General features: G+C 37.3%; 1 long non-coding RNA gene across 1 annotated transcript; it reads left to right on the plus strand.

Moving 5' to 3' along the window:
* The first annotated feature begins 674 nt into the window (after positions 1-674).
* LOC127411209 (uncharacterized) lies at positions 675-13,136 on the plus strand. The gene is made up of 4 exons (XR_007892234.1): positions 675-868; positions 2,211-2,250; positions 4,753-4,845; positions 12,709-13,136. It is a non-coding gene; the product is annotated as an uncharacterized LOC127411209 (long non-coding RNA).
* The last annotated feature ends 340 nt before the right edge of the window (positions 13,137-13,476 follow it).

Consider the following 13,476-nt stretch of genomic DNA (forward strand, 5'->3'; position numbering starts at 1 on the left):
CACTAATGGTGTTGATTAAGTTTAACTTGTATTGAACCCAAAATATTCCTGAAAACACTGAATTCAAATATGAACCAATGAACTAAAATTAGTTTTGTCCAACTCTGCAAATAATACAGTGTGAAAACAGACTTTTGAGCTGAGGAGGAGATGAATCAGACTTTAGCTTTGAGTAAGTGTGAGAACTGCTGAAAATCTAATTGTTTTTGGCCTGGTACTGACATAAGATCTCTCAGGGCCCAAAAAGAGCTGGGGAGCTAGAGCCTGGCAGAGAGGGAACGCTTGCGTAAAACACTGATTCTCTGGAGGCTGGATGGTCTTCTTTGAAGTGCATTTGAGTGACGTTGACTGAAATGTACACTGGTGTGGAGAGAGCAACTAAATCCTGCTTTCTCACATTCCCTAAGAAGAGGAAAGATATGGAGGAATGTCGGTAACAGTCTGAGGCAAAAGAAATGGGTGTCCCTGTCTTTGGTTTCTGCGTGTGTGGGGGGGATAAAACTCTTGCAGCCCTGGGAGACAGAGGGGAGGGGCACCACTCAAATCGACCAATGGGATGCAAGCACCTCAGGAGTGACTTTTATCTGTCCACTGCAGACTTGGCTTTCTACTTGGCATAATTTTATCTTGTTGACATATCGAGTGGACTTTGACAGGGCCTGAGCTAGAAAACATATTATACCGTTACACTGGGCCACATACTGGGCTTTCTCTTCCTGTCCTACTTGAATCTCTCTCTATATATCCTTCCACGTCCAGACCGAAGGTCCAGTAAGCATGATTTGTGGTGCCAAAATCAACTACCAGAACCCACTGTGATCAGGGGCGCAGCCAGGACTTTTTTAGAATCGCCTCTGACTGTGATGAGGTAATATAGTGACTCAACAAAGTATTAATTAAGCCACTCTTAAAAATGTATGAAAAAATTGCTCTTTAATGAAAAAAACAAACAAAATCAAACCAAGTTACATTTATTTTATTTTAAAGAAAGATAGAATAAGCACATTTTTCAAGCAAATGTTACTTTAAAAATATTCACATAAATAAGTTTTTTAGGTTTTAAATAGAAAAAAGAAACGTACTGTATATTTATAATTCAGAATGAATATGAAAAGTATCTGGATACTTTTTGGTTGGCATACTTAATGGAAGTTACTTCTCTGAAGCGGTCTTGAATCCTTTAATTGCAAATGCAGATTTTGTAATCTAATGTAATGAAATTCAATTTAAATTTGGTTTCTACTGTAAGTCCGGTTTCCAAATACTTTTAGGCTTTTACCGCAATCTCTCAGTTCTCTTTCCATAACTGATCTCAGCACACAGTCAACGTTAGGATACAAACAGGCAGGTAAAGCTACCAACAGTAGCTTGAAGCATCTATTTAAATTGGATTAGCAACACTGGTCAAGTTCAGAACAGCACACTACTATTTCTGCAGTAAATAGCATGTATCTACTTTGCACAGTCTATATTCAGTAAACAGAACATTAGTATTCCCTTGGGAACATAGCCAGTTTCTAATTAGAGTGCAAAAGAGAAAACTTGCTGAATTGTGTAACTTTTTCCTTGTTAATACTGTATATTTTCTTCTATCCCAGCTTAATATGCAGTGACAACCATAAGTAAGCCATTCATAAGTACATTTTCTCTCAATATTGTGTCTCTGCTGTGCTAAAAAAAATCCTCTGTTTTTTTTTTTTTTTTAAAGGTCCATCTAGACTGACACAACAACAATAACTCAACCAATGGCCTGAGTTGGGTGTGGGAATATTTGTATGTTCAATCAATGGCAGAATTCATATTCAGATGTCGATTTTTGACATTTCAGACATTTTTGTATTGACTCCAGGATGTTTACTTTCCCCTGTGGCGCAACCAGAAGCATGGGAGACCCTGGTTCAGATGCCTTGTTGAAACTAGGAAGTAATTGTGATCGCATAGTCAGTGGCACGCCTGATTCAGAAGTAGGGATGAGCGGAATGACTAATTTCACTGACGTATAACGTTAATTTTCGAGTCGATTAGTCTAAAAAGTAAGAAACCCTCAGAAACTATCAAAAAACATTGTGTGTTTGCACAGCCGCGGGAAGTAGCCCTGTCAGCATTGCAGCACCCCCCGTTAAGTGCTATTAAACTGTCGTATTCTGTGTTAATCTCGTTAACGAAAGTAATGACAAAAATGTTAAGGGGTATTTTTGTTATTTCCCCAGCAGCGGCCAACCCTAAACCCCTCAGCACCAACCGTAACAGGTAAGCCAAATCTACGAGAGAGAAAAATTCACTGAAATTTGCGCATATTTCACGTGCATTAGCCATTGATATAATATGACAGCTGTTCAGTAAAGAATGTTAACTAATAACAGTTATGAAGTAAAAAAATAAATAGCTTGGATAGAAAAATATAGTCCTGGCTGTGAGAAATAAATGCATTGTTGAGGAAACCTAATGCATTGTTCTAAACATGACGTGCACACAGAATAAAAGATAGTTTAACCCGTTAAGCAGTTGGCACATCATTGAAAATAGCCTTCTTGATCAGCAGGGTAAAAATAATTTGCATACCTAGCCTAAAAAATGTGAACAATATTCCACAGGCCCAATCATATATAATGCTAAATAAAAAGAAGCAACATCATGCTTTTATTAATGGCTACCTTCACTATTTCACAGCATTTTAAAGTCCTGAATGGATTCTTAGTTCAGTTACAGTATTTTCAGTGTACAAAGAATTTAAGAATTTAGATCATTAGGTCTGTACAGTAAGGGTAAACTACACCTTATCTCTGTATTTGGAAGCATGTTAGGTTTAAGTTCAGAGCTTGTTTTCTGTTGTCCATGACAAAAAAGTGCTGCATCTGTCAAACCCATACTTGCTGTGCAGTGTACACGCGTAGAGAATCTGTGCAGTGTGCACGCGCAGAGATGCACTCCAGTAGTCACACACGCACACACGTGATAGGCAGAGCAAAAGGCATTTATACTTAATGTGGATGTTTACATGGATTTATACAGTAGGCACTGATATATTTCAGCACTGATATAAAAATTTATACTTAGAAACTGATGTCATAAGAACCCATAGTTACAGAATCACCCTGAAAATGACCATCACCAAAACACAGACAAGCTCACGTTATCACAATCGCCAAAACTCACTGCAACGAGTTTTCTTAAGTTGGAGCTGCAATTCTAATCTTGAAATATCTGCTTGTCTTGTTGTAAAATGAAGGCATTGCACAATGAAAGTGTTTGTTTGCCACACTTGCTGCTGCAGCTATGAACTCAACTCGAGTGACAAAGCACAACTGTAAAGTTCCACTGTCGTAAAAGTCTCATTCAAAAATCTCTCAATAAATTATGCATTTATTAAAATGTATTTAATTAAAACCAGTAATGTAATGAAAGGAATGTTGCTCGTTGTAACGAAGTAAAAGTAAAAAATAAAAAAATTCAGTAAAAATGTACTCAAGTAAATGTAACGGAGTAAATGTTTCATGTTACTACGCACCTCTGCACCCGGAAAATGGAGCTCACACATGCCCATACACCCAACAACACTTACCGCTTTGGCCACTGGGGACAGTTTCACATTTCAGTAAGCACAGACCGATTTTAGCGAAAGAAAAGTGAACCTACTGTTTCTGACTGATTTTACTGTGAGATCAGTCTGCAATATCAATCCTCTTGTATTTTCTCATGAAGAATGACAACTGTGAAACTTCTGATCAGCTTTTGCACTAGCAAATGTCAGTTTTCACCGAAACGGACTGGAGAAGTAAAACTCTAGTATGGATCTATATGAATCTTCCCTTTCTATTTCTTTAATTTGGCAGCTTTTATGCTTTCCCTTGTAACAGCAGTAGTTCTCAGTTTTAAGATGTAGGTAGTAGGTCATTTGAACCTATTTTTATTGTCTGCATTTGTCTGTATTAGTGTACTTTGGTGTCATTAATAAGTAGCCAGAACCAGGCTTACATTATCGACTGCCAGAACCCCTCTTTGAGCACTTTGGGATGCTCCTCCAGATAGCAGATAACCTTCTCAAACTTGTGAAATAAAGATACAGGTCAAAGCAACCTTTAAAGGCCAATTGCCACAGCAAACTGCAGTCTAACTCCAAAGCTTCCTCAGCATTCCAATGAGACAGTCTATTCACATATTTCAGATGTCTTTGTGCAAAAAAAGAAAAAATAGTGCAATTAACAAAATCAACAATAAATTACAGTGAGGTAACAAGAGCATTTGCTATAGGCTAATGTATTTTATAACACCTAACCTTGACCCCAACATCAACTGCATGTCTTAAAGTAACATGAAAAATTAACTCTGTCAAGGAAGTATCTAGCTAGTTAACCTATTAGATGCAAAAAATCTGGATTTAAACTGGACATAGTTTATGAGAACAAGTTTGAATTAGAACAATGATAAACCTCCACTTTTACAATGTCATTATTGTAGTTAAAACTCATTTAATACTTTTACCTGATGAGTATTACTGCTATTATAAGCATAATTTTGTGTATTGTGAAAGCGCTATACAAATAAAAATGAATTGACTATTATAAGGGTTTTATTTTCGCTGAGGTCCACTTCTAATGCTGGTCTTGGTATTTCAGACTAAAAATAGCCATTATTAAGTTTTTCACAATCATTTTACTTCCAGTCTGTGGGCTGTTTTATTGTTGTTGTGCCTTTTAAAACTTCTATATAAAAGCGTTTTTTTTTTTAACAAAACCCATTCTCACTTCCAAGGCATCAAATACTTCCGCTTGTGCAAGATCCCAGCGCGTCGATCTACAGATGCCAAAAGCACCCTCTAGCGTCTGTTTCTGACACACAAGGCAGGTTAGTCCAAGGAAATCTCAAAGGGAGGCGTCACTGTCAATCTTCAGATAGTTTATCGTGTGTGTGTTTAACTGCAACATGTTTTATTATACTTAACTAGAATTTTTAGAAGAATATCTCAGCTTTGAAGTCAATAGAATGCAAGTGAATGGTGATCAGACCTTTGCAGCTCCATAAATTACATTAAGTAATCCATATGACTCAAGTGTTTAAATCTATATCTTCAGAAGTGATACGATAGGTGTGGGTGAGAAACATTTAAGACCTTTTTTAATCTAAAACTCCACTTTCACTTTCATATGTGAAAGTTAAGCTAAACAGGCACCACATATGACTTTCAGATGTAAAAGTGAAAGTGGAGATTTAGAGTAAAAAAAAAAAGGATTTAAATTTGTATCTGTTTCTCACCCACACCTGTTAAATCGCTTCTGAAGATATGGATTTAACCACTGGAGTCTTATGGATTACTTCTGTGTTTTCTTTATGTGATGTTTGGAGCTACAAAGTTCTGGTCACCATTCACTTGTATCGTATGGACCTACAGAGCTGAGATATTCTTCTAAAAATCTTTGTCAGTGTTCAGCAGAAGAAAGAAAGTCATACACATCTGGAATGGCATGAGGGTAAATGATTAAATAATTTTTGGGTGAACTATCCCTTTAAAGTGTTGAAATCATCAGAAACCTTGTTAAAAACAACCTTCAGCCACTCTTTCCTAACACTGGGGACTTTTGGAATGATATGCAAAGCAGTATGTGCAACACACAGTCTATTTCCTTACATTTTACTCGAATAAGTTCTTCCAGTGTTTAGGATTTTTTTCTTCATGTTTAATAGTATTTATCCTATTCCTCTTTATGGCTTCACAACAACTGGATGGGCCAAGTCGCTGAACACAGAATAGGCATTGTTAACAAATATGGGCTGTCATGGGAGTGAGCCGTTTTTGCAGCTGAGATTCTTTTTTGAACTGGGTAGGAAGTTTTAAATTCTGAAAGTTAGAGTATGTTTTTATAATACATCTAACTCTCATTCCAAAAGATCAAGGAAATTAGATTTTTCATGATATGACCCCTTTAACCCTTAACTATAAAGTGACAGATGAACTCACTGCACTCTGAAGCATGGCTGATAAATGGTAGTCTGACTGATGTTCTGAGATTGGTCTTAAACTTTAAAGCAACAAAGAATGAAAATGGAACACATTGAAAGTTTAATGGCCCTTTATTGCCTCCCACTTCCTTTCCGAAAAGTACTTCTGAAAGAGTATTTTTTCAGCTTCCCTTTGAGATCAATATGGTTGACTTCATTTTATCAGCACTACAAATAACACGAACTACAGCTCATTTGAAAATAACTATTTACCCTTTTTAAAATTTAAACAGCAAATTTAAACACTTTAAGCATTACAGTTGATTAATAAGAGTTAACTGACATACATTATATAAAAACTCACATACATGCTTGACAAGTTGCTAGTCCTTATGAAGCAACTTAAGTTTTTACATTTGAGGTATGAATTAAGGTATGATTTGAGGTACACCGATCAGCAACAACATAACAACCACCTGCCTAATATCGTGCAGGTCCCCCTTGTGCCACCAAAACAGCTCAAACCCGTCGAGGCACCTCTGAAAGTGTCCTGTGGTATCTGGCACCAAGACGTTAGCAGCAGATCCTTTAAGTCCTGTAAGTTGCAAGGTGGGTCTCCATGGATCGGACTTGTTGCTCCAGCACATCCCATAGATGCTCAATCGGATTGAGATCTGGGGAATTTGGAGGCCAAGTCAACACCTCGAACTCTTTGTCATGTTCCTCAAACCATTCCTGAGCAAAATTGCAGTGTGGCAGGGCGCATTATCCTGCTGAAAGAGGCCACTACCATCAGGGAATACCATTGCCATGAAGGGGTGTACATGGTCTGCAGCAATCTTTAGGTAGGTGGTACGTGTCAAAGTAACATCCACATGAATGCCAGGATCCAAGGTTTCCCAGCAAAACATTGCCCAGAGCATCACACTGCCTCCGCCGGCCTGCATTCTTCCTATGGTGCATACTGCTGCCATCACTTCCCCAGGTAAACAACACACACGCACCCAACCATCCACACGATCCAAATGAAAACGTGATTCATCAGACCAGGCCACCTTTCACCATTGCTCCATGGTCCGGTTCTGACGCTCTCGTGCCCAATGTAGGCACTTTCAGTGGTGGACAGGGGTCAGCATGGGCACTCTGATTGGTCTGCAGCTACGCAGCCCCATACGCAGCAAGCTGCGATGCACTGTGTATTCTGACACCTTTCTATCATGGCCAGCATTAAGTTTTCAGTAATTTGTGCTACAGAAGCTCTTTTGTGGGATTGGACCAAACAGGCTAGCCTTCGCTCCCCACGTGCATCAGTGAGCCTTGGGCACCCATGACCCTGTCGCCGGTTCACTGATTGTCCTTGCTTGGACCACTTTTGGTAGGTATTAATCACTGCATACTTGGAACACCCCACAAGACCTGCCGTTTTGGAGACGCTCTGACCCAGTCATCTAGCCATCACAATTTGGTCCTTGTCAAAGTTGCTCAGATCCTTACACTTGCCCATTTTTCCTGCTTCCAACACATGAAATTGAAGAACTGACTGTTCACTTGCTGCCTATTATGTCCCACCCCTTGACAGGTGCCATTGTAACTAGATAAATGTTATTCACTTCACCTGTCAGTGGTTTTAATGTTGTGGCTGATCAGAGTATGTGTAATTTCTGTTGTAAAATAAAATGTGAAAGTCTCTTTAATGTTAACCACAGACCTTTACTCATAAATCAAAAACCGCTATTCTAAAAACCCATAAGAAATTCCAGAGGGAACCAATGGCTTGAAAATGCTAATTCTATTGGTAATTCAAACTGAACAGCTCTACAGGACATAAGCAAATACAATTCTATAAAAAGTAGAAAATTACACAAAATAGAGCAACTGAGTCATTAGAAACTTTCCAAAGAACCGAAAGTGGCAATAACGCCATCTCATTACAGCCCTGGACCGGCACATCCTGGCCTATGTGGGTAATTTGCATCTTTTTTCAATGGCTGTGAATCAATGTAAACCTATTCTCTCTTTTTCTCTTTCTGTTCTTGCTGCCACCAAGCCAGCTTTTATCTGTGTTCTGGTTTCATGAGTTTCCAGCTGCAGGAGAGGGGTTAAAAAGCATCCACTCTCTCCCTGTCTAGATGGAGGTCCAGGTGGGACTGTTTGCCTGCAGAGCAAAGGCATTATTTTTAGGCATCTCCCTTTCTCACATCTAATCTTGTTCACCACCTCTCACCTAACCAATCAGTCTTGAATGGCTGAATCAGGTGCACCCTATAACTGCTCACTGATTTGAAGATTACACCATGATCTGGTGTATTCAGATACAGATGTGAACATAATTCAAATAGATTCAATTTGATTCAAATTATTTAATGTGATTATTAGTCTGAATATAAAACATAGATAGGTCAGCGCTGTGGCCTAGTGGTTATAATATGTGCTCTGACAAACTGTGAACTGTGGTGCTCATGTGGGCAATACAAGTTTGAGTCCAACTCCTCTCTCTCTCTCATTTCTAGTCCTATCTCAACTATCCCTATCAATAAATGAAATCAACAAATATGTAGGAAGTAGGTTAAAACTGGTACACTGACCAAAGCAGAACATGGTACATCACAAGATACCATGGAAATCACAAGATATATGGTAATCACCAGAGTTGGGCAAAACTGAGGAATTAAGAATTGGCCCTTCCTGAGTTGGGGCTGTATTTGAATTGAATGTCCAAAAAGAATTAGCATGTCAAGAATAATTTACTGAATTGCAATTCAAAGCATTTTATTAGTCCAACATAAGTTTTGTGACATAACTATGTAATTTTATTACAATTTATTTGAATACATAAATTATGTACATAATTAATTTTGACTATGATTATTTATTTCCTGAAATCAAGAACATATGTTATTTGGTCCATTTTGAAGATGCTTAAATTTGAGCATTCTGGGAAAATAAGTTCTTCTACCATGGTCCATAAAATGAAAATGAATGAAAAATATATATAGTTATATACAGATATAATATCCATTATATAAATAAAATACACATTTCTATCATCTAACATTTTTGGGCATACCCCATGCATTACCCCATATGATATCATGTTTATGGGTAATTAATACAGAAAAAAAAAAAAAAATGAAATGGATCTTTAAAAACTAAATCTACAGCTGTTTTCATTACATTTTAATTCTACTTCCTTTAATTCAAATTATAACTCTGCAAACTCATTTCAAATTCAGGAATTGAATTGGAATTTAAGAGGCATTCATAATTCAATTCAAAATGGTGCACTACCCTGATAATCACATCAAAGCAGAACAACCAAACAGTTTCACTGACATTTTAACTTTCCATTGCTTGGGTAAGCCTTGACTGTTGCCATCCTTTACAAGCATGTGTTTGGCTCACAGATGACCTCTCTCCACCTCAGAGGTCAGAGAGCCAGAGAAGCAAGGATGTCTCAGCCAGAATGCCATTAACCTCATAAGCCTGGACAAATGGAAGCACTGTGATCTCCCTGGTCTGCTGGAACCTCTGGTTGATTGCTGCAGTATCACTCTCTGGGTTACTGAACGTTTGCTGAGCTGACCATTAATCCAGACAGAGCCTCTCTATTCCCTCAACCGAACCCTTCAAATCTCTGCTTCACCGTATATGTGTATATTTCAACTCCTGGGTGTTCAGGCAACTTTTGGCAATTTATGTCCCATTGATTTGTATTATTATGAGCAGATTAAATTATTTTCTTTTTGTTATATGACGGTCACATTAAAGCAGACTTCGAAACTTTTTACCATGCTTTCATCATTTATTTTTGGTCATTTTAAAATGTGTAGATGTGTAGATTTTATTGTTTTAGCTATGTCCCAGACCCTGATGTACTAGAAAAAAACTCTTTCTTGTATAATTCCATGACACATTTCTGTTATTTTATAGGGGTTAGCAATATGACCAAAACCTTATATGATATGTGTAATTTTATATCACAATAAAGTTACATTTTTCTAAAAAATCTATAAGAATTGCTTTATACAGTATATTAAATAACCATATTGTACTGCCTATTTTTGAATAATCAGTTATTTAAATACTTTATAAATAAACTTCCTCCTCTTACATATTGTTTTATTATTTTATTTTATTGATTGATTGATTTGATTGATTGATTGATTTGGAACTTGACAAACATAGTCAAAGATAAAATAAAAAATAAAAATGGTTTTAAATTAACCTTATCATAATGCAAAATTTCACATCATGCCAAATTTCAGTCTGATGTAGCTGACCAATATTATTATTAATAAAAACTTTGATCAAGAAACTCATCGTCTCAAAGCAATGCAACAAAGAAATAATACATAAATAATAAAATATCCAATGAAAATAAACACTTCATTAGGCTCTTGATCTCAGTAGAGAATACATGAATACCCAAAGGCAAACAAGGCCGGTTTGTTTCCAAAAATTTAAATTCATTTAAACAAAATTTTATTTAGGATGATGATGTTTAGTTAAAAAAATAAATAAATAAATAAATAAAAAACCTGCATGACACAGTGTTGTAACCATTTTCCTCGTCAGTGGTGGTTAGAATGTTGGGCGTCTGAGATGTTTGACTTCCTCCATAGAGCTTTAAGGGAAAAAAGGGATAGTTCACCCAAAAATGAAAATTCTCTCATTATTTACTCACCCTCATGATATCCCAGGTGTGTATGGCTTTCTTTCTTCAAGAGAACACATCTGAAGAAAATTTATAAAATAAATTTGCTCAGTAGGTGGATGGTGATCTGATTTTTGAAGCTCCAAAAATCACAGACAGTCATCATAAATGTCATCCATATGACTCCAGCTGTTAAATGAATGTCTTGTAAAGCGACACGGTCGCTTTTGGTGTGAAAAGGATAAATATTTAACTTTTCAGACTCTAAATCATGCTTCCGGTTGGCAGCAGTACACGCATGTGACGTAATTGCATTGGCATTTGAAACACATGAGATCTGACACACGTGAGTCACAGCCAGAAGAGCAGCGCTGTTTACAAGTGAGAAGGAGGAACGCTGTACAGTAGCTTGGTTGGTTTTGTTTTAGATCTGTATTTGTATCTGTTTCTTTACTCACAATGGTACATTTGTGTGCTTATCCTGGATGTCTCAACCGAGTGGAGAACGTGAGATTACCTCTGTACCATGGCAATGTGAATACGTCACATTCCACCCTCTCATGAAGCTTACCGTAAGCAATGATTTAGAGTTAAAAATGACTTAAATATTTATATTTTTTCACTCCAAAAGTGATCATATCGCTTTAGAAGACATTAATTTAATAGCTGGAGTCATATGGATGACATTTATGATGACTGTCTGTGATTTTTGGAGCTTAAAAAATCGGATCACTAACAACAATTTTAAGGACCTACTGAGCTAAGAAATGTTTCTAATTATCTTCAAATGTGTTCTGGTGAAGAAAGAATGTCATACACACCTGGGATATCATGAGGGTGAGTAAATAATGAGAGATTATTCATTTCTGGGTGAACTACCCCATTAAGTTTTGTGTAAGTGATCCCGATTTGCACTCTGCTGCCTCTGGAGCAGAAACGCAGAGATTTCGCGACTCAGCTGTGCATGTCAGATGAGAAGCAGATTTAGAACATGAGATGGATGTCATTGAATTGGCTTCGATGGCACAAAATTTTGCTTGAGTGGATGCCGAAAAATTGTTAGTGCTTGAAAAACCCTTTTCTTCAATTCTCACAGTCTCACGTGAAGCCGCTCCGCCATCCTCCTCCATTTCTCAGACAGAATGTGTATATGTTCGGTATATCGCCCACCCCGTTGCCATAGAGTAGTATCTACCACATATTTTATAATTAAATAATGAATGGAAATAATAAAGCTTTCCATATATCAGGTCTTGGCCCTTGCTGTCTATAGCGTCTCAGTAACAAGCCCTGAAGCAGGTCATAATGTATTGCTGTATTTTCTGTGCTGAATCAATGTGCTCATCCCTAAACCCAGATTAAAGTCAACTCTGATCAGATCACAGTCTGAGCCGAGAAGGAAATCCAATCTTGTCACATAGATTCCTTTTAACAAATCCTGCTGTGTGTTAATGTGTCACAGCGGAGGCCAAAGGTTCCAGGAAATAGAAGAGAGCCAGGAAATGGGATTTTCTACACTGCCATGTGCTGGCATGTGAGCTCTGCTGATCGCTGCCCTGGAAATTGAATTTTTAATTCAATTAAGGCAAAGTTGTGAGGCCAGGTACATCTGTGCGCTTGACTTACATTGGCTAGTAAATGGTGTGTCAGCCTGATCTAAACTCAGATGGCGAAATCAAAGCAGATTAGTCAAAAAAGTCTCAAACTTACCTCTCTCTCTCTCTCTCTCTCTCTCTCTCTCTCTATCTATCTCTGTTCTTCTTCCATCTATCACCCTTATATTCTGTTTTACTGTCTCCATTAGGGCTGTCACAGTTTTGAAATTCTGCGATTGACTATGTGAGGTCTAAGCTTAATACACATACACCCTTAAAGGGATAGTTCACCCAAAAATGAAAATTATTTCAGCATTCACTCACTCTCATGTTGTTCCAAACCTGTATGACTTTCTTTCTTCTGTGGAACACAAAAGAAGATGTTAGGCAGAATGACCGCCTCACTTGATCATTCACTTATAGCATCTTTTTTCCAAACAGTGAAAGTAAACATCGGCATTTGTGTAAGGTCTCTAAAAAAGGACGTGCAGTTAACCAGTATATTGTTCTTTTCATCAACAGGAAATTCCACATGTGATTCAGTGCATATGAACAGGCAAACTGCGGCTGTAGCACATTTGCCAAGCACAAGGGAATCAAGCATGTAAACAAGCTGTTCATACAAACTTCAATTTACATTTTAAGAAGCACTTATTACTTGCTCTCGTAAACGACTACAAGCAAAATCAGAAATGATTTTCACAGCAAGTTGCACTAAACAGAATGGGAAAAATAACCAAACAAGAAACCACAGGATCAACAAGCTATTGCTGTGCAATGCCTGACATTTTAATGACAGCAGTAACCGAATTCATACTGACAGCACTCACCAAATAAAGCAATTAATTTGGTCAATTTACGCAGCCATAACGACAAGTGAGACACCAACACTCTTGAAAATGAGGGTTGTTTCATTAGATAGACTGTTGAACTTGACACCATTAGGGGACTGCTGGTTTTCAAAGCAAACTAAAAGAGTATGACAGTCTGCTAGACTAATATTCCACTTTAATAAGGGCTCCGACATTCACTGAGGAATATTAAACTATATGCTATAAAAAAAAAACTGTTGTGATTGTTTCCAATGTGCTTGTCAAATGCAGAGCAACAAGCTTTTAACAAGTCTGATTAGCTCAAATTAATGAGTGTTAAAATAAACTCATATCGATGAACAGTTAAAAAGGCACAATGCTGACTGTTAAGCTCAATACTGAAATAATTCTTATTAAAAAACTTAAAAGACCTGAATTTGTTGTCAATTTTATTTTAATGTCAAAAGATGATGGGATT

Source organism: Myxocyprinus asiaticus, chromosome 20 (genome assembly GCF_019703515.2).
Source record: "Myxocyprinus asiaticus isolate MX2 ecotype Aquarium Trade chromosome 20, UBuf_Myxa_2, whole genome shotgun sequence".
Classification (NCBI taxonomy): domain Eukaryota; kingdom Metazoa; phylum Chordata; class Actinopteri; order Cypriniformes; family Catostomidae; genus Myxocyprinus; species Myxocyprinus asiaticus.